Raw genomic sequence first — 23,509 nt, 5'->3', positions numbered from 1 at the left:
TACAGATTTTTATCGTTTATGAAAAGGCACTCTGCATATGCTGGCAGAGCTTGTGCCGGTGACAGATAGCAGAGGGACGAATAAGCCGGTGACTCCAGCTTGCCGGTGTTTAACACAGTCCCTCTGTCACAGCAGTGATAGCAAGTTCTATTGTCTGCAGTATTAGGCCAAAGGGAGCGAGAGTCACCATTGCAATATTGCCCAAAGTGGGGCTACAGAGATTGTCTTGGGAGACCGCCCTTTGCCCCCCCCCCCCCTTTGTCCCGACGGGAAGCCGGTAGACAAGATGGTTATCCCTGCACTGTCCGAAAGCCACCGTTGTCTATTAAATCCCCTAAATTTAATTTAAAAGAGTCTCAGATTATGTAAGAAAGTCTGCAGATGTCCTTGCAATGGACCGGGTACCAGTGACCCATCACCTAATTAAAATTCAAGTTGAAAAAGAGTGTACTTTGATCAAATCAAACTTTAATTAGCTCAGATAACCCCAAGCTACCTCCGAAACATTACCAACTGGTGGAATCGAGGACGGAAAGAAAAAAAAAAATCATCCATGGGAGATATGTCACACTCAGCATACTTTTTTGGAACAAGCATCAGTAAGGGCCATTTTACACACAAATCAGCATAAGGTGACTAACCTTTGGTACATTATCATTGCCCTCCCTTTTGCACAGACCAATGTCAAAGGTCCTGCTGGCCAGAGGTACCTGCAAAAATCAAATTCCCCCAACCTTTTGAATCACTCGAGTCGGTGCTAAATAATTGATGTGGCCATTGAGACCGGTGGCGGTGGCAGTGATTTGATTTCGGAGCCAGTCTGAATGGGTTCAAGATCCTTACAGACACCCCGCGGAGGGCCAGTGAGAAATGTCAATCGCATCTCATCTACGGACGGGGGCTTCTCTGCTACACAGAGAGAGCGGCAATCTCCAGGCAATCTGCAGCAAGTTCACCATCCACATTTAATGAGACACACACACACACACAGAGAGACACACACACAGCCGGAGTGGTAGAACAAAGAGGCGCTCGGTTGTAGCTCTGACAAGTGTCAACTTCACTGCAACTGTGACATGTAAGAGGATTTTCTTGATGATATGAAAGAAAACCGAGTAAATGACAAAACTTGGATATTATTATCTAATTGACTGTCATGTCATGTTACATAATTCCATGTTTGTGAATCTGTGCAAATTGTTATGGTGGTTACTGATTTGATTTGTAGCCATAAAAACAAAGAAATCCCAATTAGCCGAAATGACAAGTGTGGCTTTTGTCACTTCATTACTAAAAGTATGTACCCTATATGCTGAAAGATTTTTAAAAGTTTAATATAAGACAAATTAACTGTGTATTTATTCGCAGTGAGCGAAAAACCAAAACAGTCCAGTTTAAATGTTTTTCATTTGCTGAAGTGCAAAAAGCCCAATCTATTTTTTTTTTTTTATCCCGTCACATATGTTGAGAGTGTCACACAAATTTATAAATCTAATGAAATGGAACAGACATGCTGTCCTGCAGATTTATTTCATGTTACTATATGAAACTTCCATATGTTCTGCTGTGCATCTGACAAACTAGAATTGTCACGCTTGCATGGTTCATTTTTTGGCCGACATGTTGAGTAACGCCACCCTTGTAATTCTCTTCAGGTATTCAGTCAAATTCTGCACCAGCAGATGAGCCGTTCACAAACACCTGGGATTTGAGTGTTCTGACTGGTGGAGGCTAACTTAATTATCTATAATTGGTGGAGTGGTTCTCATTTATAGTGACTGACAGCATCGATCTGTCTCGAAGGTAAGCTATCATGCCTAATAAATAAAGGAAAAGAAATGAGTACTGTAGTCACATTCCAAATGAGCAGAAAAATAGCAACATGACACAATGTTAAAACGAGATGTGCATTATATCTTATTGTGGAGCGAGACTAGTCCCCGGAAAGAGATAGGCTAGATTATCGATGTGCATGATATTAAATGTAAAATCTTGGGACCTTAAATAATTTAAGTGTGAAAGATCACAGAGTATTTGATCTAGTCTCTGTATCAAACCTACATTACACAGGGCAAAAACTGTAGAGCCTCCAAAAGTGAACGTTACACTGTCTCACAGCAGAAATGTCACAACATGAGGGTTTGCGGGATGCTAGAGGGGTGTTACTGGTCCATGGATTGATTCACTCTTTAAAGATTTCAGCGAGGCATGTGCTTGCGCATATGGCAGAATACACCGGATAGGACATTGTGTAGCCTTGAGAGAAAATCATGCATTTGTTAAGATTGCATTATATTGCAAATATATTGCTAGAACATCTGCTTTTAGTGTCAAAGCTGCACCCTAGCAGTTTGCATGAATTATGGTTGTGCTGCATACAAAAAAACAAAATAAAAATAAATTTCATCAATAGCCTTAGGCTGTTTATTTGTTGCCTGAGGTATTGATACTGAGGTAACAGAGCTCATATCAAAGCCAAACTAAAAAGATATTGTGTACATGAATTTGCCTTACAAATTTCCAGTCCTGTAATGAAGAGTATAGGCCAATGGCATAAAATATACTATATATATTTTTTTTCTTTGTCTAGATTAAAATATTATATTATAATATTATAAGAGATCAATGGCATCAAAATTCTGCAACGCAATCAACTGTACATCTGGTTCATTTGACAATAATAAGAAAATTCAACCTCAGAGCCAGAAGCAGATATTTGATTTGAAACAGACCATTATACTTAGCTAGGCTTCAGTGTGCTTCTTCCACACGAAAACCTTGGATGCATTTTGTCTGATTCCACAGTGCTCAGAAAAGCTCTAGGCTAAATACATGACCAGAGTAGGTTACTAGTTTGTTTCACGATTAAACCTCTGCAATGCTATCACCGAGCCTAGGGATCTTTTAGCGGAAGAGCGCCTCTGGAAACAGTGTTTTGTCTGTACAGATTAACCAGCGGAACACCTCTCATCCAAATTCACCTTGAAAGCCCTGACTCTCGAGGAGAGTTCGAGGAGAATTCCACCTTCCCAGTTCTCTTGCTCTCTTATTCTGTGTCATCAGGCCTGAGCTTTGGGCCAGAGTGTGTTCCTTCCCCTTCAATACACCATATCTCAATGGCCATCCAAGTCATGCACAAGACCCCGGCTCTGAGCAATGACTAACAAATTTGTTGAAGAGTAAGTAATGTTAGGTTTGCTGACATTGGCAAGCATTGCCACACTCTCAGACTGCAAAGAAAAGAAAAAGAAAAATTATAAGCCTAACATAAATATCTTTATTTTTTTTTTATTGTATGCATTGAATCAAAAGCACTATAATTATTTTTTATTTTTTATTTTTATTTTTTGATACAAGATACTTTTCTTTTTTTAAATAAAAACAGCAGTCTGCTTGAGGTTAGATATTCTTATCCTTACTCAGCACGTCCAGTCCAAATTTCTGTGATGTTAGGCGTTGCATCTTTTCCAGCAGCTCTATTTATGTTAAACCAATAGGCAACACTTTAAAAATACTGTTGGTTCCCTACTTTAGAACTAGCTAATGGAATAACATTTATTATACTGGATAAGTGTTTCTACATAAACTAATAAATGTTTAACATTCCAGTTGTAAAAATGAATCATTTAAAATATTATGAATGAACCTGGAGAACAATGGTAAATTAACCTCTATTAATAAATGTCCATGATACTTAATGTTAACCATTTGAACCATTTAGTAAAGCTTCCTTCGCATTACATTAATGTTGAAAGATAAATAAGTCCATGACTTTATAATGCTGGGAATATATATATATATATATATATATATATATATATATATATATATATATATATATATATATATATATATATATATATATATATAAACATGCATAAAGGATCTCCCCTAATTTCTTCATGCATATTTACACCAATAAGACAGTGTTTCCTTTGCTTTTAGCTTGTGTCACTTGATTAAGACCGTCTGCCATTAATTGAGCACGCTGTCTGTTTATCACCTGCAGGCCTTGTCTAAAAAGTGGTGTCCTAAATTGCCAGTTAGCAGATAAAGGTATTTTGTCATGGGGCAGGATTTGTAATTTCAAGGTATACTAAATTATAAAAATATTAAGGTATGTGAAAATTAAAAAAAAAAAAAAAAAAAAAGAGGAAGAAAAAAATAGCATGTGCATAAATGTGAACGCCTCAAGCTTTGCTCTGTAATAGAATCTTGGACTTTTCCTATATAAATTGAAGGATATAATTCAAATGAGCTGAAACATTTTAAGGTCAAAGCAATATTAAATTCATGCAGCACTGACATATATTGTCTGCAAAGAAAAAAGAAACTATAAAGCATTTTCTACCTGCATGTACTCAAATGCAAAGCAATGCTACAGTATGTTTACACTCTCACAGACCAAAGGGAATGCATGTGTCAACTTCCATAAAAAGATTCATGGCTTTTGATGAAATTAGATTGAGATTTAGCCTCTTCAAGTACCTTTTTAATCAATGTATAACATTTCCACATACACAAAGCACAACTTTTACTGCCCCAGTCCAAAGGTGTGTCAATCTCAAAGAGCTGAACTCTCGAAACTCTGACAAACACACATGAATTCTTCTCTTTCTATCTCCATTTTTCCCTTTCATTCCTTCCATGCATCACACATTCGACTGTCCCCCTCCAAAACAGATAAGCGCAGAACGCAGAAAAAGCAAACCACAACCACGGAAATTCTCTACATGGTGCCGATCAGTAAAATTAGCATGACAATACTCACTGTGGGGAGAAGGGGGCAGTCAGAGCGTGGCAAGTCACTCTGTCCAACGAACCTTCACGGGTGGAAGAGAGGGGGAGAGAGAAAGAGAGAGAGAGAACAGTCAGCTGTGAAAGCACAGTTAAGAGAAAGGGAGGGGTGACGAAGAGCCGGCACATACAGAAAAACACAAGAAAAGAAACTGAAACACAGAGGAGAACAAGGATGAAGCCGAACGGTAGGAGAGAAATGGGAAGGCAGCGGAGGGAGGGAACATGTGATGAGAATAAAGGACACGTGGGAAGATGCTGTACTTTTAAAAGTTCGACTCACGAATGGGAGAGTTTTTTTTTTTTTTTTTTACTCAGTCATGTGACATCACTGGGTGAACTAGTTACCTTATTTAACAAAGCAGTTAGTGCATGATCGTTTACTGTAGCAATAGCACCAGCCAATATGCTTCATCCATAATGAGCTTCATTGTGATTTGCATGGCAATAAAACAAGTTTTTGCAGATTTAATGATTTTTGAGAATGCATTAATAAAATAATATAGTGTCTCTTACTGTGTGTCTCCCTTAAAGAACAGTGAAATACTTAAAGAAATAGCCTAGTCACATGAGAGAAGCCACTGCTTCCAGGTTACTGTAACTGGTTGATTACACTGACAGTATGAACCCACCTATCACATTCGTAAGAAGTCCGCAGATCTGAATAAACTGGTTAAATGACTAAAAAAACAATATCTCACCCACTCACATAACCATTTTCAGTCACAACCAGATCAAAATGAACTTAAAATATGGCATGTGTGTAAGCTGATTTTAAGATTGTGATTACATCTGGATTTGATGATTATTAACGGATGGAAAGGAAGGCACAAATAAATTCAACTCTTAGTGGAAAAAAGTAATAAATGGTACAGTACAAGAAAAATGATTTTGGCTTTATAATATTGTTATTTCTGAAGCAAAAATGCATAATAGTATGCTAATAGAAACACACTAAAACATTAACATATTTGTTGTGTATTGCTAAATTCTGATCCATATGCCTTAAACCATAAAATCTATGTAAAGATCAAATGGAACGGGTACATGAATTTAGATTGGACTAAAAAACACAAATGCAGAGGTGGCCTTTCAGGAGTCCACAATGCAACACTGTTCTATTTGCTTATCAATGTGTGTGTGTGTGTGTGTGTCTCTTCTTTTCTCCTCAAGTGACAAAAGCAAGACCCCATTCCTAATCTGACCCCAAAACAGCAACGAAATCCCCCCCGGCCTTATCATCCTCTGCCTGGGCTCTGTTCTCACTCTTCTTTCATATCCCTTGCCTCTCTTTCTTTCTTTCATTCTCTCTCTCTCTCTCTCTCTTTCTCCGTCACTCTCCATTGCATCCTCTCTCCCCAGTATAACCTCTTCCTCTGTCTCCTTCTCTCTGTAAACGGCTTTCAGCCGAGCAGAGATTACCTAGACCATGCTCTTCAGAGCAGCTTCAAAAAGGGTGCTCTGGGCTGCCAGCCTGGATAACACCCCCCTCCTCCTTCCGGGGGGAAAGTCACAGAGAGAATAGCTTGGAAAATATTTGCAGAGAGGGGAAAAATGGATGCTGAGGATGTCACACACTAGCTACTTTGACACAATGCTTGGGACTGACGGACAATTTACTAACAGGTGTGATATGAGAATGAACAGCCAAAGTTACACTTAACCAAATGTTTTAAAAAATAAAATATTATACGTTTTACAGTAGAATGCTGTATTTTAAATAAATGGTACATTTTACTACATTTACTATCCTCACGCTGCTTCATAGGGACTCCTAAGGGATGCTATTTAAAGCACGCTGAACTTCACCAGCTTGCCAGTCTCTCTTTATTTTGATATGCACATGCTGAGCTGATGATTGGCTATTAGAAACAATCCCAAAACACATTTGTTCTCCTTTGACCTGCATTACAGTTTGACACCCCAGCGCATTAACATGATGCATGCTTGATTTATTTGCTGTGAGATGCATCATATGAGATTCATAGAGAAAGTGCAAACTGTGAAATTGCTGTAATAACTGCACCTATGTAATTGGAAAAACTACTGGTATTTTCCTGTCATGATGAAAGTTTACAGTTCAACTAAATTACTACTTATAATCAAATATAATACTAATAAAACTAATATAATCAAATGAATTACATGGCATGGCAGTAAAATATTACTATTCAAGGGATAGTTCACAGAATATAGACAATTCTGTTATCAATTACTCATCTGCAAGTTGTTCCAAACCTGTATGAGTACCGTATTTTCTGGACTATAAGTCACACTTTTTTTTCATAGTTTGGCTGGTCCTGCGACTTATAGTCAGGTGCGATTTATTTATCAAAATTAATTTGACATGAACCGAAAGAAATTAAGCAAGATAAATTAACCAACATAAAACATTACCATCTCCAGCCGCGAGAGGGCGCTCTATGCTGCTCAGTGCTCCTGTAGTCTACACTGAAGACATAGAGTGCCCTCTCGTGGCTGTAGACGGTAATGTTTTCTCTTGGTTCTTGGTTCTAAATAAATGCGACTTATAGTCCATTGCGACTTATATATGTTTTTTTCCTCATCAAGACGTATTTTTGGACTGATGTGACTTATACTCAGGTGCGACTTATAGTCCGAAAAATATGGTATCTTTCTTCAGACAAAAAAAGATTAAAAAAAATATTGGAGGTTGCAGTTATTGGTAGCCACTGACGTCCACCAGAAATTTTTGGCTAGCAACATTCTTCAAAATATCTTCTTTGGTGTTCAATAGAAGAAAAAAAAAAAAAAAAAAAAAAAATCACAAAAGGTTGAGAATAACAAAGTTAAATAAATGATGACATCCCCTATATTGTAATTCTTCATTCGTTCACTATATTTTTGAGACCAAAACCACAGTTCAGAAAGTCTAATCCCTTTGTATTCTTTGATGTCCATTCTTTGATGTGCATCCCTCCCTGTGTAAACCCAATGCCTTTTTCTCTGTCACCATGTCCAGCCTGTCTCCGTATTATGTGAGACACACTCTCTGCCCTCTTGCTCCCCGAGAATGTCCAATTAGAGCAAGGTCGGATCTGGTAGCCATGTGTGAGGCAGCCACTTATTCTGTTACTGTTGGCCGATCCGTCACGCTCCTCTCCGGCTTTCTTTATTTTATTCTTCCTCCCAAAGGGCAGTGGCTAACTCTATCACTGGGACAAATGACCTATCAGTGGTACCATTCATCAGCTGCCTTAGAATCACTCGCTCCGGCCGCAGTCCCACCCATCCACCCCCTGTGAAACAGAGCTGCTGCTCCCACCGGCTTCCCCACTGAATCTTACGCTGTGTGAGTTAGCACACATGTGGGCATTAAAGCAAAAATGAGAGAATGTGCCTTTGTGCGTGCAGTACTCGGCTAACATGCATATAAATCTCTCCCACAAGTAAAATAAACACATACAGTACACACATGCCATCCGAAATAGATCCACTTTCTTTACCAAAGATATATACATAAGCTTTTCTCAAAGCCCTTTGTCTGTTTTTATTTGCTTGTCAGTGCTGTTGTCTTGTTTTATCTCTCAGCAGCTATTCTGATGCCCCCACGCCGTCCCGACACCTCCACCCGGGACGACAATCTTATCTTAAGTGATGAGGAGGAGAGCGAATGACTGTAATTTGGTCAGGGGCACCGTGTACGTCCTGCCTAACAGAGGGGGCCGTCTTTCCCATTGCTCTGAGACGAGCTACTTTAGGTGGGTGCGTTCTTATTAATTAAGACAGTCTCATTATCGCCAGTCCAGGCACTCGATGAGTGAGGGAAATCGGAATTAAAAAGTCAAGCAAACTGCAAAGGAAAAGACAGCTAAGACGTGACAGATGGTCTTTCATCACGCAAGGCTTAAGCGAGGAAAAAATAAAATAAAAATAAATAAAAAACGAGCTTACGGAGAGCAGAACTAGCACATTTCCCCCTCCTATTCTTAATTCTGGGCAATTAAAAAAAAATAAATAAATAAATAAATAAATAAATAAATAAATATATATATATATATATATATATATATATATATATATATATATATATATATATATATATATATATTTATTTATTTATTTTTTATTTTATTTTTTTCAATAGTGAAAAAAGCATATGGGGACATTACTCATTTGGTGCTGTTTTGCCAGTATAGTTTCCATGGCAACCTTGGAGCAAGAAACATGACTCTCTTTGCTGGTAGATACAGAGTCACTGGTGTAGCCTGTGGTACTCGAGACATGAACTTTGACTCTTTCCAGTCTCAATTTGGCAGCGGATCTTGTTATGCTACAAAATATGAGACCTATCGTTCCTGGGAATCATCACACAAAATACCAAATCACAACACTGCGAAATGAAACATATTATTATTATTATTGTGAATAATCATGAGCAATATTCAGCTTAACCATCATGCATATTTAATTTTCTATATGAGACATCTTTCAGTATCTCAAACGTACAGTCGTGTTCTGTTTGCGCCAAAGGCCGGTGCTAGAATTTTGTACATCAGGCAGAAAACATTTAAAAGAGAATCACACTAAAGATACATTCACATAAAGTTCAACATCTACTGTTGTCAAAAGTGATGTATTGATACAGAGGGATATATATCGAACCGCACTGCTGTAGTTGAGAATCATTTTTTCCCATTTGAGGGAAAAGATCATGTGTTGCTAGCAAAGGAGAGGCAGCGAGAGAAGAATCAGTGCTATAAACGTAAGGCAATGTTAAAACGACACACACTAGCTCAGCTCTTCTCTTTATCCAGGCATGGAAACACAATTCATTTTTGGCTGTTTACACTGACTAGAATTGTAAAAATGTGAATGGAAGCAAATCAAGAACATGTCCAAGCCACATTTCAACCATAAAAAAATAAAAATAAAATTTTGCGTTATAACTAAATAAAGTGGAAGAGACATGCGCTCCATGGTGCTTGAACTGAGGTGCTACAGTAATCTGTAACGTCACATTTAAAAGCAGTGAAATGGCATTCATTGTTTGAATTCCGTGACAGAATGTACTGAGTTTGAAAGCTGAGACTTATCAGAAGTAAGAAAGCACAAAGCTCTTGGCGATTATTTGATGGGAGGCATGCTACTAATAATGTTTGTTGTAGAGACAAATTGCGGATCTGGTAACCCGGGCTTGAACTACAGGTGATTCATAGGGTCAAATAAAACCTGTTTTAAATGTCGCTATTTTAAAATTGTTACTGTTATCATGTTTATTTCGACAGCCCTAAATTCAACAGAGAGATTTTCTCCACACACAGTATGAGTTGCAGTCGGAGACATTTTTCCATCGCCTTTTGGGACGATAGTGAAATAAATTGCTTTTATATATATTTATATAAAATAATTATATAAGCATTATTAGTATTAATTTGTATCATTATGAAATGTAGACTTTAACCAAAATAACATTTAATTAAAAAAATTAATTTATAAAATAAATTAATACAAAATAAATGTAATACAAAAACAACATTTTATGAGTTCCAAATCAAGGCACTTAAAATGCATCAAACCTCCGAAAATATTGTCAAGTCATTTTTTAACACATTGTCTAGGCCAATCAACCAAATCATTATCAATTAGCTTGCCAGCTCTGCATTCTCAAGCCATACGAGTGATTCAAAAAGCCAATTCCAATTATGCCAAACCTGATTTGTTAAAATATCACCCTGACAAGATTAACAAATGCCTCACTATTCAGAAGTTAAATTAAAAAAAGCCACAGAAGGCCAATATGTTATGAAACTCTTATTCAAATAACCATTTACTTTACTTCTCATTTGGAAATGTATTCGCTTTTTGTTCCATTTGCCTCACTCTGGCATTAGGACAATCCACCCCTCCGGTTTTACCTTCCAAAACAACAGCTGAACAGAGAGAGAAAAGCAAAGAATATGCAAGCATTCACATTGGACCATAGGAAATAGAATGTACTTATCAGGAAGTGCCAGGCAGGATTAGAGGAAGGTGTTGGGGCTCGAACCCTCTGGGCTGGCCTACACACATGAGGTCAGAAAGTTGGATCAATCCGCAAGGCTACATGCCACCTTATGCCATTCATCTTTTTTTAACAGCAAGTTTTGTATTTTATGAAGATACACACTGTCCTCAACACCACAAATTGACATTACGGGAAAACACGTCGATAGTGAAACACGTCAATGTATAGTTTTGTCCATGTGTCTACTTTCCATGTGTCCGCGATGGTCTGACATGCTTAAGCAGTGAGATGGTTATGTTTCCATGAAAGATGATTTGGCCGGTTATGCATCATGCCTATGGCGCAAGATCCCATGCACTCAGGTCACTGGAGTTATCCAAAATCCCATTAATATTCAGAAAACACTGCAGCTTTTGTAAATGTCTGTTCACAGCTGGTGAGGATACAGCAAAAGATCAAATCCAGAACATTTGCTTAGATGAGCTCTTTCAAACTCATTTTGACCTCAGAGAGGACAATTAATTTAACTAAATTCCTCCTATCACCCGGTATTTCAATATAAGCACAAGGTCACTCGTGTTCAGCAAGCCCAAGCTCTATTCATGACTTCCAAAGCTGCAGTGGAAGAGAATAAAAACACTATTTAAGGTTTTGATTAAAATTGAAAAGCGCTCACCTCCATAGCCAAAATCCAATCCAATTGCAATTGTGTTGGGTAAATAAGGATGGATTGTTTGTCTCTTAGGTGAGAGTGTGGTGAAAATCTTCTGTTTAAATGTAAAGTGACAGATGTCCCATTCCCGGTGCTAGAGGACTATGGCTCACTTTAATGAGCCAATGGAGAAAAGTCACAGAATGAAGAACAGATCTGAAAGGTTGAGCTGAAGGACGAGGCACCTGCAGTTCAAACGCTCCACCAAATGATGCTGCTCATATTTACAGTGGATGCATATACTTTAAAAACTATTCACTTTTTACTACATTTTGTCCAAAACATTTTCTGGGTGATTTTTTTTCTTAACCATTTAATTTGTCTTCTAACAGTTGGTCTAAAAAGTGGGCATTCAGTACATGCATTACTGGATAGTTCTGTCTTTTTTTTTTTTTTTTCTGAACCAACAAATGTCATTTTCAATTCTGTGGTGAAACATCCTGACCACAATTGAAATGAAAACTAAAATAAAAATAGTTATAAAAATTCATATAAAATATAATTACTTTTACACAATAAATACAAAATTGGTTTATGACTATTTAAATATTTGTTAATATTATTATTATTATTATTAAAGTTTTAGAATGCAAGATTATTTTTTATGATTGATTTTCATGGTTTAAGACCGAATCTCTGGGTCTAAGACAAGGATAAAATAAAACAATCTAAGAAATATCAAAAGCAAATCAAAGTTTCCAGGAAGATGTTCATGTGACCTACATTTAACAAATTAAAAAGAAAAAAAAAAGTTATTTTTAACAAAAATCAAGCCTTGGGATATTAAAGTGCTCGTGGCTAAAGAAACATTTCTCTTCTGAAATACCTCTGCACTAACAGCTCATTGCAAGGCAAGGTTTTTCTGTTTTGCAAAAGTATCCACCATCTAACACAATGCTGAAGTATACATTCTTTGAGTTATCATTAGAACATAATTTCAGTTTTTGGGAGAGATCCAGGTAAGACTGTTTCAGATGGCCTGTCTGTGAAACTTTATCTCCACCTCAAGCTGCAATTATCATTACACCACCAAAATCGCTGCTGAATCGAGCATTTTTCCCCCATCTTATGGTGAGACTGCCAACTCTAAATCAATAAACTCCTGTATTTCTATGCAATATCACATTTTTGCTAACATGTAATCATATTTCATGTGCCTACAGAGAAACGGCAACAAGAAAATTCTTCACCATGCCATTAAACACAGTGTCATATTAGGAAATAATTGCACTTCGTGTCAGGCTCACAATGGCAGATTAATGGACAGAACAGTCGGGAATCAAGGTCTTCCTACCTGTTATGCCTAACAGGCGAAGCTTCTGGCACCTTAACAACACATAGTGGCACCTTTAACAGAGACGTGGGACTGAGGCAGGGTGGATGGAAAAGGGCTAATGATCTGTCCCCGTGTCAATATCTCTGGGTGCCAACCTGCCTCCCCTTGGGCAAGAGCCTGGACATCAAACCTGCAGCTGATGCACCATTTGTCCTCAGAAGCCTCTTCTGTGCCTTGCATCAATATATTGAACTTATTTTTATTTTTAATTTTTTTTACTGTGGCCCTGCTGTCTACATCTTGATGAAACACTTCTCTGTTTATTTGTGCACCTTCCTGAAATCCATCAGTTTCTTCATTTCACTGCAACCTCTTGTTTCATCATTTAATCTATGTTCAAAACGCACATGACTTTCTTTGTTGTGTGGAACATTAAAGTAGATATTTTGAAAAATTCACTGGTTGTTTACTCAAATTGCTGTGATAAACTTGAAAACTATAAGTCAGACTAAACAAATCAACAGGATTAATTGCTTCACTGAAAATATGACTGAATAATAATTCAATTAGAAATCAGAATTTGATATTTTAATAAACAGCGTCGAGTTGAGAAATGATCAAGATATCCACTGATTCCAATGAAAATTACAAAGACATGACAAAAAAAAAAAAAAAAAAAATCACACAGAATTATTATTCATATATATGTATGTATGTATGTATGTACTGTGTGTATATATATATATATATATATATATATATATATATATATATATATATATATATATATATATATATATGTGTGTGTGTGTATATTACGGAAAATATATTTATGCAAAAAATAATATTATAAATAATAATAATGCTTCAGATGGATAAACAATCAATCAGTCAGATGAAATAATTATTTTATATTTTAATGATGCAGAAATAAAAATAGTAAAAAAAAAATCAAATAAATAATGAAAAAAGGAGATTAAACGGAGAAACAATGCCAGTTTAAATTTTAAATTGCATGAAGATTCAATATTAATTTCAGATAAATTAATTTTATATGCTTTATTTTATTTCTGATCTAAAAGAAAAGTTCATAATAATAATAATAATGTTGCTGAATGAGAATTAAAAATAAATTAGTATTTAATAATTTCCAGCAAAAAGTAAATTATGCAGAATGAGATGATCAAACATGACCTCATATAAGACAACCATCAATGAGCTTATTTACAAATGTATAAAATAGATGGCTGCATTTTGTGCAACCCTTTTTTAGCATCTGTCTGTCATTTTTTTTTTTTTTTACATTGCCACTAGTCAAACTGTCTGTATCCTCTCCTGCAAGGATCTGAGCAGTGGACAGTCTGAATCCCAGGAGTCCAGAGGAGTCCCTGACTATGACTAATTAAATGAGTTATGTGCCGTGTCTCAGAGTGGCACAGACGGCCATCGCTGGCCACATGCTTTAGAGGGGGAATCAGCCTCCTGTGCCCACAGGGTGTGTGTGGGGCATCGATCCTGCTACGCCATTAGATACAAAGATGTCAAGGTAGATTACTCTCATAGTGCTGACGTTTGCAGGTCAAATGTTTTGCTAGTCAACAATAATCAGAGAGACAGCAGGCAGCTTGATGATTGGGCTCTGTCTGGCTGATATATAACAGTGCTGCTGAAGCTTAGGTGATGGAACAGAAGAGTGAATTAGAATGGAGAGGGAGCCCGACCCCAGGCAGGTTAATGACATACGTGGTGCCAAAGAGCTAAATGATTTTGTGCTGAAAACAGGATTATGTCTCAGACATAAGACAGAACGGTTGAGATGCAGGGCACAGCGCTCAAATGTAACTCACCAGCAAACAGGCTCTCTCTCTCTCTCTCTCTCTCTCAAAGCAGGAATCAGTCACTTATATTTTTACTTTCCCCTCTGCAGGTCACAGCCTCCTTCATCACCCTGTCCAAATAATGCAACAATAACACAGCTCATTCATCTTCCAAAGTGGGGAGCGCTACAACTCGCAGTTCAATTGGATTTTCACTCTCTTCTCCTTCATTTGCACACTTTTAAATAAATATATTTGGATTTTCTTCAATATAACACCTCAGTGGTCTCCAAGGTTTTTTTTTTTTGTCTTACAGTAGGTAAATTCCACTGCTCTATAGGGAGTAAAGTATTAAGTAGTGAGTAGCTTAATAACAACAAACTAGAAAAGTGTTGCTTTTAAAGACCAACATTCCAAATTCCTTCAGACACTGCAATAAAACGAAATGTTAAAATGTATAATGCAATACAATAAAGTCCAAAAAATGTGTGTTCACACATCGAAATATAAACATACACACTACCATTAAAAATGTAAAAAAAGTTAATATATATATATATATATATATATATATATATATATATATATATGTGTGTGTGTGTGTGTGTGAGAGAGAGAGAAAGTATTTTATGCTCACCAAGTCTGCATTTATTTAATAATATAAAAATAAAAACTGCAATATTGTAAAAAAAAAATATATTAAATTTAAAAAAAAACTAATGCAATTTAAAATGGAACTAAATTACTTATTACTAATTAATTAATTATTACTTTTTACTCCAGTTTTCAGTGTCACATGATCCTTCAAAAATGACTCTGATATGCTGAACTGGTGCTCAAGAAATTTCTTTGTCAGTGTGTTGAAAAAAGTGGTTTATTACCGTGGAAACCATAATACATATATGAACTTTCAATCAAAAAAAAAAAAAAAAAAAAAAAAAAAAAAGATATATATATATATATATATATATATATATATATATATATATAGTTACGTGGAGGGTAGGGATGAACTCAATTGCAGACAGGAATGCACAAACACAGGTTTTATTCAACAAAAAGAGGAAAACAAAACCCACGAGGGGGGAAACAATGACTAGGGCAGATACTAAATAACTTAACAAGACTAGGTAGAAACGATAAACAAGGACTCAAAACACAAGAGCACTAACTACAAATAAACAATAACAGGACTCACAACGTCTTCTTCCAAGAGCAACACAGAGTAACACTATATCACAGGAACATGTAGAAACACATATCACAACGTGGAAACAATCACACTGAACCGACAAAAGACAGAGCAGACTAGAGCCCCTTTCACACTGCACGTCGGACCCGCAATATTCCCGTAACATTGCCTGGTCGCCTTCTGTGTGAACGCAACCACGTCCCGGAATTGATTACCGAATTGAACCCGGGTCGGGGACCTAGTAACATTGCGGTAATCGATCCAGAACGAGCGCTGTGTGAACAAAAGCCAGATCTAATTCCGTATCGAAGTGATGACGCGCGTTATCGCGCGACTCTTTTACCGGCTGTTTTGAAGGAAGATCTACATTCGCGACGAAAACATATGTGGAAACTGTAATGAAGCAGAGATCAGTTAGTTCCTCACTTTCCGCGCTGACTCAGAGATCGTTTGCTTGCTTCAGTTAAAGTATAACGTGCCAAGCGTTGTCGACTCGTACATTACACGTCACGCGCTGATGTCACGTGTCGTCACGGGATCTTCAAGGGCTGTGTGTGAAAGCACGCACATATACCGGGTCATCACTGGCAGTGTGAAAATGCCAAATCTAGCGACCAGGGAACAATTATAGGAACACTTTACCCCTGTATTTGCCGGAATGGCAGTGTGAAAGGGGCTTATGGGATCTAAATAAGAGAACTAATCAAGACACAACAGGTGGCACAGGTACGGCAATCACGACAACTAGGATAACAAGGGGGGCGGGGCAAGGGAACGAGACAACACAAGCACATGGCCCAAAGAAAAGGCCATGTGCTTGTACACAAAACACGGGTCTGTCATGATCCTGCCTCAAGACTAGAGGAAAGTCAGGACATGAAGGCAGAATCATGATATATATTATTTTTTTATATTAATTGAAAGTTCAAATAAACACATTTAATTCAAAATACAAATCTTTTTTAATGTTATAAATTTCTCCTCTGTCAATTTTGAATGGTAAAATACATACACAAATATACATGTATATAATAGCATAATATAAAATATAAATCTGGACTTTATGAATTTTTTTTAGGTTATTAAAATCTTTAAGTGATTTATTGTTTTGGTAGTTGCGATGGGTAATCACATAACCTTTCCCATCTTTGCAGGTGTCATATTATGGGATGGTACAGCGCTGGACTGTTGTCTGGTAATTCCAGAATGACATCAATCTCATATCACCTGATTTAGTGTCTGAGGGCGAAAGTTGTAGAGGAGGATGAAAAAGTGATAAAGCATGTGAAAAAGCAGGAATGAGAGTGCAGGTTGTGGACCGAGCCGAACGTGGGTGGCTATAAGTTCTCAAGCTCTGACAACCTCTGAGACAAGCTTTTTATTTGGTGGCAGAAGCTGGGGGATAAAGAAGCGTGGACATGTGTGTGTGTGTGTGTGTGTGTGAGCGACGACACAGATGGGAGAGCAGTGAAGGACATGTCAGGTGGCATGTAGAAACATAGAGCCCAACTTAAAAAGCCTAAAAACATGAGCCATTGTTTTCATCAATGCCATCTGAAGTCCACCCACGTAGCTAAATCTACTAATTTATCCAGTCTTGGTGAAATTAACAAATTTGGCGAAGATCGCCCGCATACAGATGGCCGTTTAGTGGCGTTTCTTTATTCTGATGGATTCACGTGACAATATTTACAATCTGATTTCAAAGTACGACGAGAGGAAACGTTTCACAAGCGAAATCATCTCAAGTGCAGTTAGCTCATGTTAGACTGTAACAGTATACCGCTAATGTTTACATCGCAGATATGGCCCATATGTCAGTTAGTATGGTAATCCATGACAAGGTCTCCCTCATTCAAACATCTCAGCATGAGACATTGAGTTCATATTGAACAGGCGATTAATAGCACCTCGCTAATGCCAGGCAGATCCTTCTGCTTGGCCTTCCTCCAGAGCGTGGGGGATTCAAACAAGCAGCATCTAAAGGACTGAATTCTGTTTCTGGCACAAGGCTACAGCTTCCCACTGCCTACTGGAAGTATCCGTCTCAGTAATAATTCTTTAATTTGCCATTTGAAAGAAATGCCTCAAATATTTTTTTAAGCAGGTTCATGAATTTAATGATGCAACTATGAAGAAAGACCTTGGTATGTATTTACACTTGTAAATCTGTATTTACAGAGCAGGTGGGTTACCATTAGTTCCTGCATCCCAAGGTGTTGTGGACCTGTGCTAATTCTATCCTACAGCATGTAGTTGTAGGCTTAAAGGAATTATGCAGCCAAAAAAGACATTTTCTGTCATCATTTACTCACCCTCATGTTGTTCCAAACCCGTACGCTTTTATTTTTCCAGAGGAATCGGAAAGTAGATGTTTTTCTTTGTTCGCTTGTTTGCTACACTTATTTTTTTTTTTTCACAGAAAAGTGTCAATAATATATATATATATATATATATATATATATATATATATATATACACACACTTCGTATTTAAGTACTTTTCCAAGGATGAGCATGAGTAAATAATGACCAAAAAAAAAAAAAAAATTATATATATATATATATATATATATATATATATATATATATATATATATATATATATATATATATATATATATATATATATATATATTTTTTTTTTTTTTTTTTTTTTTTTTTTTAACAAGCAAGGATTTATACCTTGAAGAGTAATGGCATGATTTCATGTGGCCACATGAGCATTCTGTAAATAAATAAATATGGGGAGAAAAGACAAGAACACAAAAAGAAAAGAAGCTGAAAATGGATGAAAGCAACAGAACCGCTTAAGCCGAGCGAGAATCCCAGCAGGGAGCTGTTATGATCTCATCTGGTCTAGAAATATTTCATGTCAGGTCACATTGTAATTAGAATGATTTTTTAACATGTTGCATTGGTGATTCTGCAAAAGTCGATATTTTTATCAGCCACACTCATTAAGCTAAATGCGTTGTCTGTGAGATTGCGAGGGGAGACAAAAACCCAGTTTCGTTGAAAAATGAGGGAAACAATTTCAAACGATAATATTTCTATGGCTGGGTATTACTGTGGCCATTATAGTGGAGAGTGCATTATTTAGAAAAGAGCTGTTGGCAGCGATGACAGAGAGAAAGAACAAATGATCCCTGTGCTTGAAAATCACACTGAGAGAGAGAGAGAGAGAGAGAAACATAAAGCAACACAAAGCCATTCACAGTTTTGATTTGCTTTCCCTGACAGCTGCAATAGCGGGAATGCGAAACGACTGTGTCGGCTAACTTGTTTTATGTTCATAAAGTCCAGGCGGTTCTCCTGTTTCGTTGTTTAAGAGGCACAGGACAGCAAAGGAGACTTGGCCTCTCTGAGTAAATAATGCTGTAATCGCTGGAAGGGTGCTCACTGATTTACAACTTATTGAATCTTTGAGAAAATCACTTTAATCGCTAGTGTTTGTTTTCCGCCGACTTGGTTCTTGCTGTTTTCCTATGGGTAATAGCATAATTTTATGTTAGAGCAAAGGTTTTGATATTCCAATATCATCACTGAGCTGCTTCTAAGCAGAGCGGGAGAGAAAGACAGTCCGAGAAGCTGACTGTGAGCATTATGGTTAATATCTTAATGAGGGGTCATGTCAAAATTTAATAGCCTCACAGCTGTGTATTATATCATTAGGTCAAATGGAAGGTGTGCCAGCATTATTCAACTCTGAATTAGTTCTGAAATCTCCAAGTCCAAATTCAGATTCGTGAATAGCACGTCATTACTGCCAAACACAACTGGCTCTCACACATCGTAATAATAGGTATCAAATCGTTTCAAAAGTGAAATTGAGTAAGACATCTGAGAACGGTCGTGGAGGAAAATAATATTAAATTCCAGTCTGTTCCTATCATACAGGTTTTATAAAACTTGGATTAGTTTATAAATCATAAGAACAACTTTCAGTGTACTTAAATGGTGCTATTAAATGGTGCTGAAGGATATGGTCACTATGAAACACATCTATACAAAAACTAGAGAAACATATCTTGAGATCCCCCGACTCATGTCATTCCAAACCTGTATGAAATAGAAAATATATTCTGAATAATGTCTGAACTTGTCCAGGACAATGGGGTCCAATAAAATAAAATAAAATTACATAGAAGAATATCCATGAGGGTTTGGAATGAAATGAGGTTGAGTAAACAACAGAATTTTTACCAACTATTGAAAAAGAACATCTATTCTCCAATATGATGTTCTTTTATGGAGAACAGGTTATCAGATCTCCTTCTGTGTTCCAAAAAAACATACGGTTCTTAAACAACATAAAGATGAGTCTAATGACAGAATTTTCTTTTTCAGGTGAACATTTTCTTCAACGGTGCCGGCAGAAAGCAGAGATGGCATGCATACGATGCATGAAGAGGAGTCTTGACTGAGAAGAGGCAGGATTGAAATGGGTGTTTGTTGGGTTTCCCACACTGGTGATTACTCATAGAGAAGCTCTTGTCAGAGGTAATGATCCTCAGCCCGGTGGCTGCGGTGGGAGTTGAGCAGCATGGGGCTCAGAGGCAGGAAAGCAGAGGCCAGTGGGAGTAAAACCCAGAGGGCCATGTGCGAATCAGTTTGGCTATTGTAGCACCCTCCATCTAATTCATTCTTCCTCTGTGGGAGAGAGACCCGTCAGGCGTGCAGGGTTGATGCTGCGATCTCCTTCTGTTAGCACCTCCTACTCAGCTTTCCCGTGGAGCAGCGGCGATGCGTAGAGCAGGAGATTTCGCCATTTTTACTGAGGAGCGCTTGAGCATTTGTGTGTGGATACAGAGCAGTGGACAAGTTGCAGAGTGGGCTGCCTGGCAGGGAGTCATGAAAAAAAGAGTAGGTAGCAAAGGAAACATGGATGAGAGCGAGAGGAATCGAGCCTTGGATAGCGGCAGCAAAGTGGGTCAGGTTGGCTTAGTTTGATTACTGCAGTGGGTGTCTGGAGGCAGCCCTACAATAGCAACTGTACCGCGCACATCTCTTCCCGGGATTCTCATCCTTTCTCCCTCCCTGCTGAGGTGTAGCTAAAGAATCCGGTTATGTGGAGCGCTTCAAAGCCGTGCACACTGCCGCACCATCACCAGTTATAGAGACTGACTGAAAGAGAGACTGTGTCACCTCTGAGCAGCTCACACTCAGATTCACCTGTGAACTTTGAACCCTGCTGACTCATGACACAACACAGCACTCATATTTATAGACAATACCAACGAAACATAATTATTCTCCTCCAACAAAGACAATATTAAAATTCTACACTTCTTAGTCTAGATACATTAAAAATAAAACACACACAAAAAAACTCAAATTTAAATGGTACAAGTAAATGTATGCATCACACAAATATAATGAACAGTTTAAAAAAAAGGATATTAATTATGAATTTAAATTATTTATGTATTTTAATCTAAATGTAAAAATAATGGAAATGATCAGGCACTATAAAATATAAAACAAATTATATACAAATATAAATATAAAAAATATAAATTATACAAGGTGAAAGCATCACAACATTTAACGTGCAGTATGAAAAATGTCAACTTATTTTTAGATCAGATAAAGATTACATCTTACAGTTTTGATAAACTGTAAATTATTATTATTATTATTATTTTGTTAAAGATTAACTAGAAGTAAGCATTAGATGACAGAAAATCAATATAAATGTATGTATATATATATATATATATTGCTATTGTATATATATATATATATATATATCCATCAAGTTTGCCCAATGTCATCCTGCTGAGTACAAATGGCCATTTGATTGTTGGAATCAACCTCATCCAATTGCATTGCCAGTTGAAACTTAGGTAAAAAGAGTTGCCCATTGGTATTCAATGCTTGGATCTGTACTGCAATTGAACAGCGCAAAAGCAGGATAACAAGCTGGAGCCAGAGCTCCAACTCCAAATGAATAGCAATGGGGAATAGCTTACTGGTAGGTTACTAGCGTACATGTCAAAGGGAAAATTGGGATGCTGACAGTACAATTTGTCAAATTTTGTGGAAGACTTGTCCAGTAATATGACTTTGTAAAACACAAATCGACAATTTTGCATTGTTTGAAAAGTGCACTGTGGGAATAAACATGCTCAAATGAAGAACTGGGAAAATAAATAAAGAATTTGGAAGCACAAACTCCATTAATTGCATTATTAATTTAGACTCATCACTTCCTGGATCCTTTGTGACACAAAATCGTGTTTGATCAAATATTAAACCTGACTAACACATACTGTACCGACAAACATCCGAACATCAAGGGATAAATTCACTAAACAGTTGTGCCACATAACTCAATAATTCAGCACAAAACCCTTTTTCTTCAGGAATTATTTGAAATTATTTACTGTCACTTTTGCTAATGCATTCTTGGTGAATAAAAGTTTTAGATAAAAAAAAAAGAAGTGTTACTGACCCCAAACTTTTGAGTAGAAGCATAGATATATTTTTTGTTGATCATGGCAGCAGTTATTCATCAACTGATAATCAAACAACTGAGAAAAGAGATATAGCCTACTGTACGTGGGCATATATTCAGACTCAGTGTGTAGATGGCTTAGTTAATCTCTTAAATATCATTTGTCCATTACTGTACACCCCTATCAAACACCTTTATCCCGGTCTCTTCTTTCCTCATCTATTACTGTAGTCTTTCAGTTTAGCTCTGCATGAACATGGTTATTCATGGCTGAGCTGGTGCCAGTTTGAAAAAATCTATAATGATTTATGTTTTTTCAAAGCATGAATTCATAAGAATGACTTCCATTAGCAGGTTTCAAGTCTATTTATGGTCTCTGCTCTTTGTCATTTGTAGCAGCTCGATTTAACATTGCATAGTACATTCACTGCCCATAATGAGCAATCAAAGATATACATATGGTCTTAATAATTTATATCAGTATTTATTAGTTCCCTGTCAGAGAGTACAATAACCGACTCATGATTTAGCAAGCTAAAACTGTTATGAAGAGAGTTACGAGGCTGATCTTCCTGGCAACACATTTCAGTCGAGTGTTTTTGATAGGGAGGGAAAGTTATCGCAATCATCAACGGTTCAGAAATTTAACAAAAATTTCAGTTTACTTTCAAGTCAGTGAGATGGTACTTTGCTATTTCCATCTGACTTCAAACTACTCACAGATATAAAAAGATCAGGTGCTAGAAAAAAGAGAGAGAGACTCGTTATCTCAGTACACACAATTAGAGAATGAAGCCATAACTTAATTAATCTTCCTTTAAAGTGCAAGCCTTCGCAAAGACGAGCAAGCGTTTTCCATGACAGATTTATCTCCAATTACATGATATTATCAGAATTCGAGGTAAATGCACAGTTCTGCTGTTCTGGTCAGAGCTTTCCTATCTCCAATTAAAAGTACGTCTCACTGCCCTGTGCAGTGATACATGACGCTAACCTTTTCCTAGCTCCATGCTAATTAGGGACAATTTTCCCTTCTACATTGACTAGCACATATTTTAGACTTCATACCAATCCAACTGGATTCTCCGTTTTTCTCTTTCTCCATATTTAGCTGCAGGGTGTCCTTTTCCAGGATCTACCTGGATCGTGAATGCATTCTGTGACCCAGCAGCCTGAGGGAGAAGTTCTTTATGGATGAGTCTGCAATTAGGTTACCTTGACCAATTTAATTTCTGCAGAGGCCTAGAAGACATGATCCATCTGGATGAGTTTATTTATTTATTTTAAA

The 23,509-nt window shown here is 37.0% G+C and overlaps 1 protein-coding gene across 4 annotated transcripts in view; it reads right to left on the bottom strand.

The window, feature by feature from the left end:
• LOC128025396 (RNA binding protein fox-1 homolog 3-like) overlaps positions 1–23,509 on the bottom strand; it is a 388,629-nt gene that overhangs the window by 279,349 nt on the left and 85,771 nt on the right. For 3 of the 4 annotated variants that reach the window (XM_052611731.1, XM_052611727.1, XM_052611730.1), the window contains exon 3: positions 4,772–4,823. The exons of the other annotated variant lie outside the window; for it this stretch is intronic. The gene's annotated coding sequence lies outside the window, so the exon portion shown is untranslated. The remainder of the gene's footprint in view (positions 1–4,771; positions 4,824–23,509) is intronic. 4 annotated transcript variants of the gene reach the window in all.

Source organism: Carassius gibelio, chromosome A12, assembly GCF_023724105.1.
Source record: "Carassius gibelio isolate Cgi1373 ecotype wild population from Czech Republic chromosome A12, carGib1.2-hapl.c, whole genome shotgun sequence".
Lineage (NCBI taxonomy): Eukaryota > Metazoa > Chordata > Actinopteri > Cypriniformes > Cyprinidae > Carassius > Carassius gibelio.
Note: the sequence above shows the minus strand (reverse complement) of the source record. Positions and strands in the feature narration are given on the sequence as shown.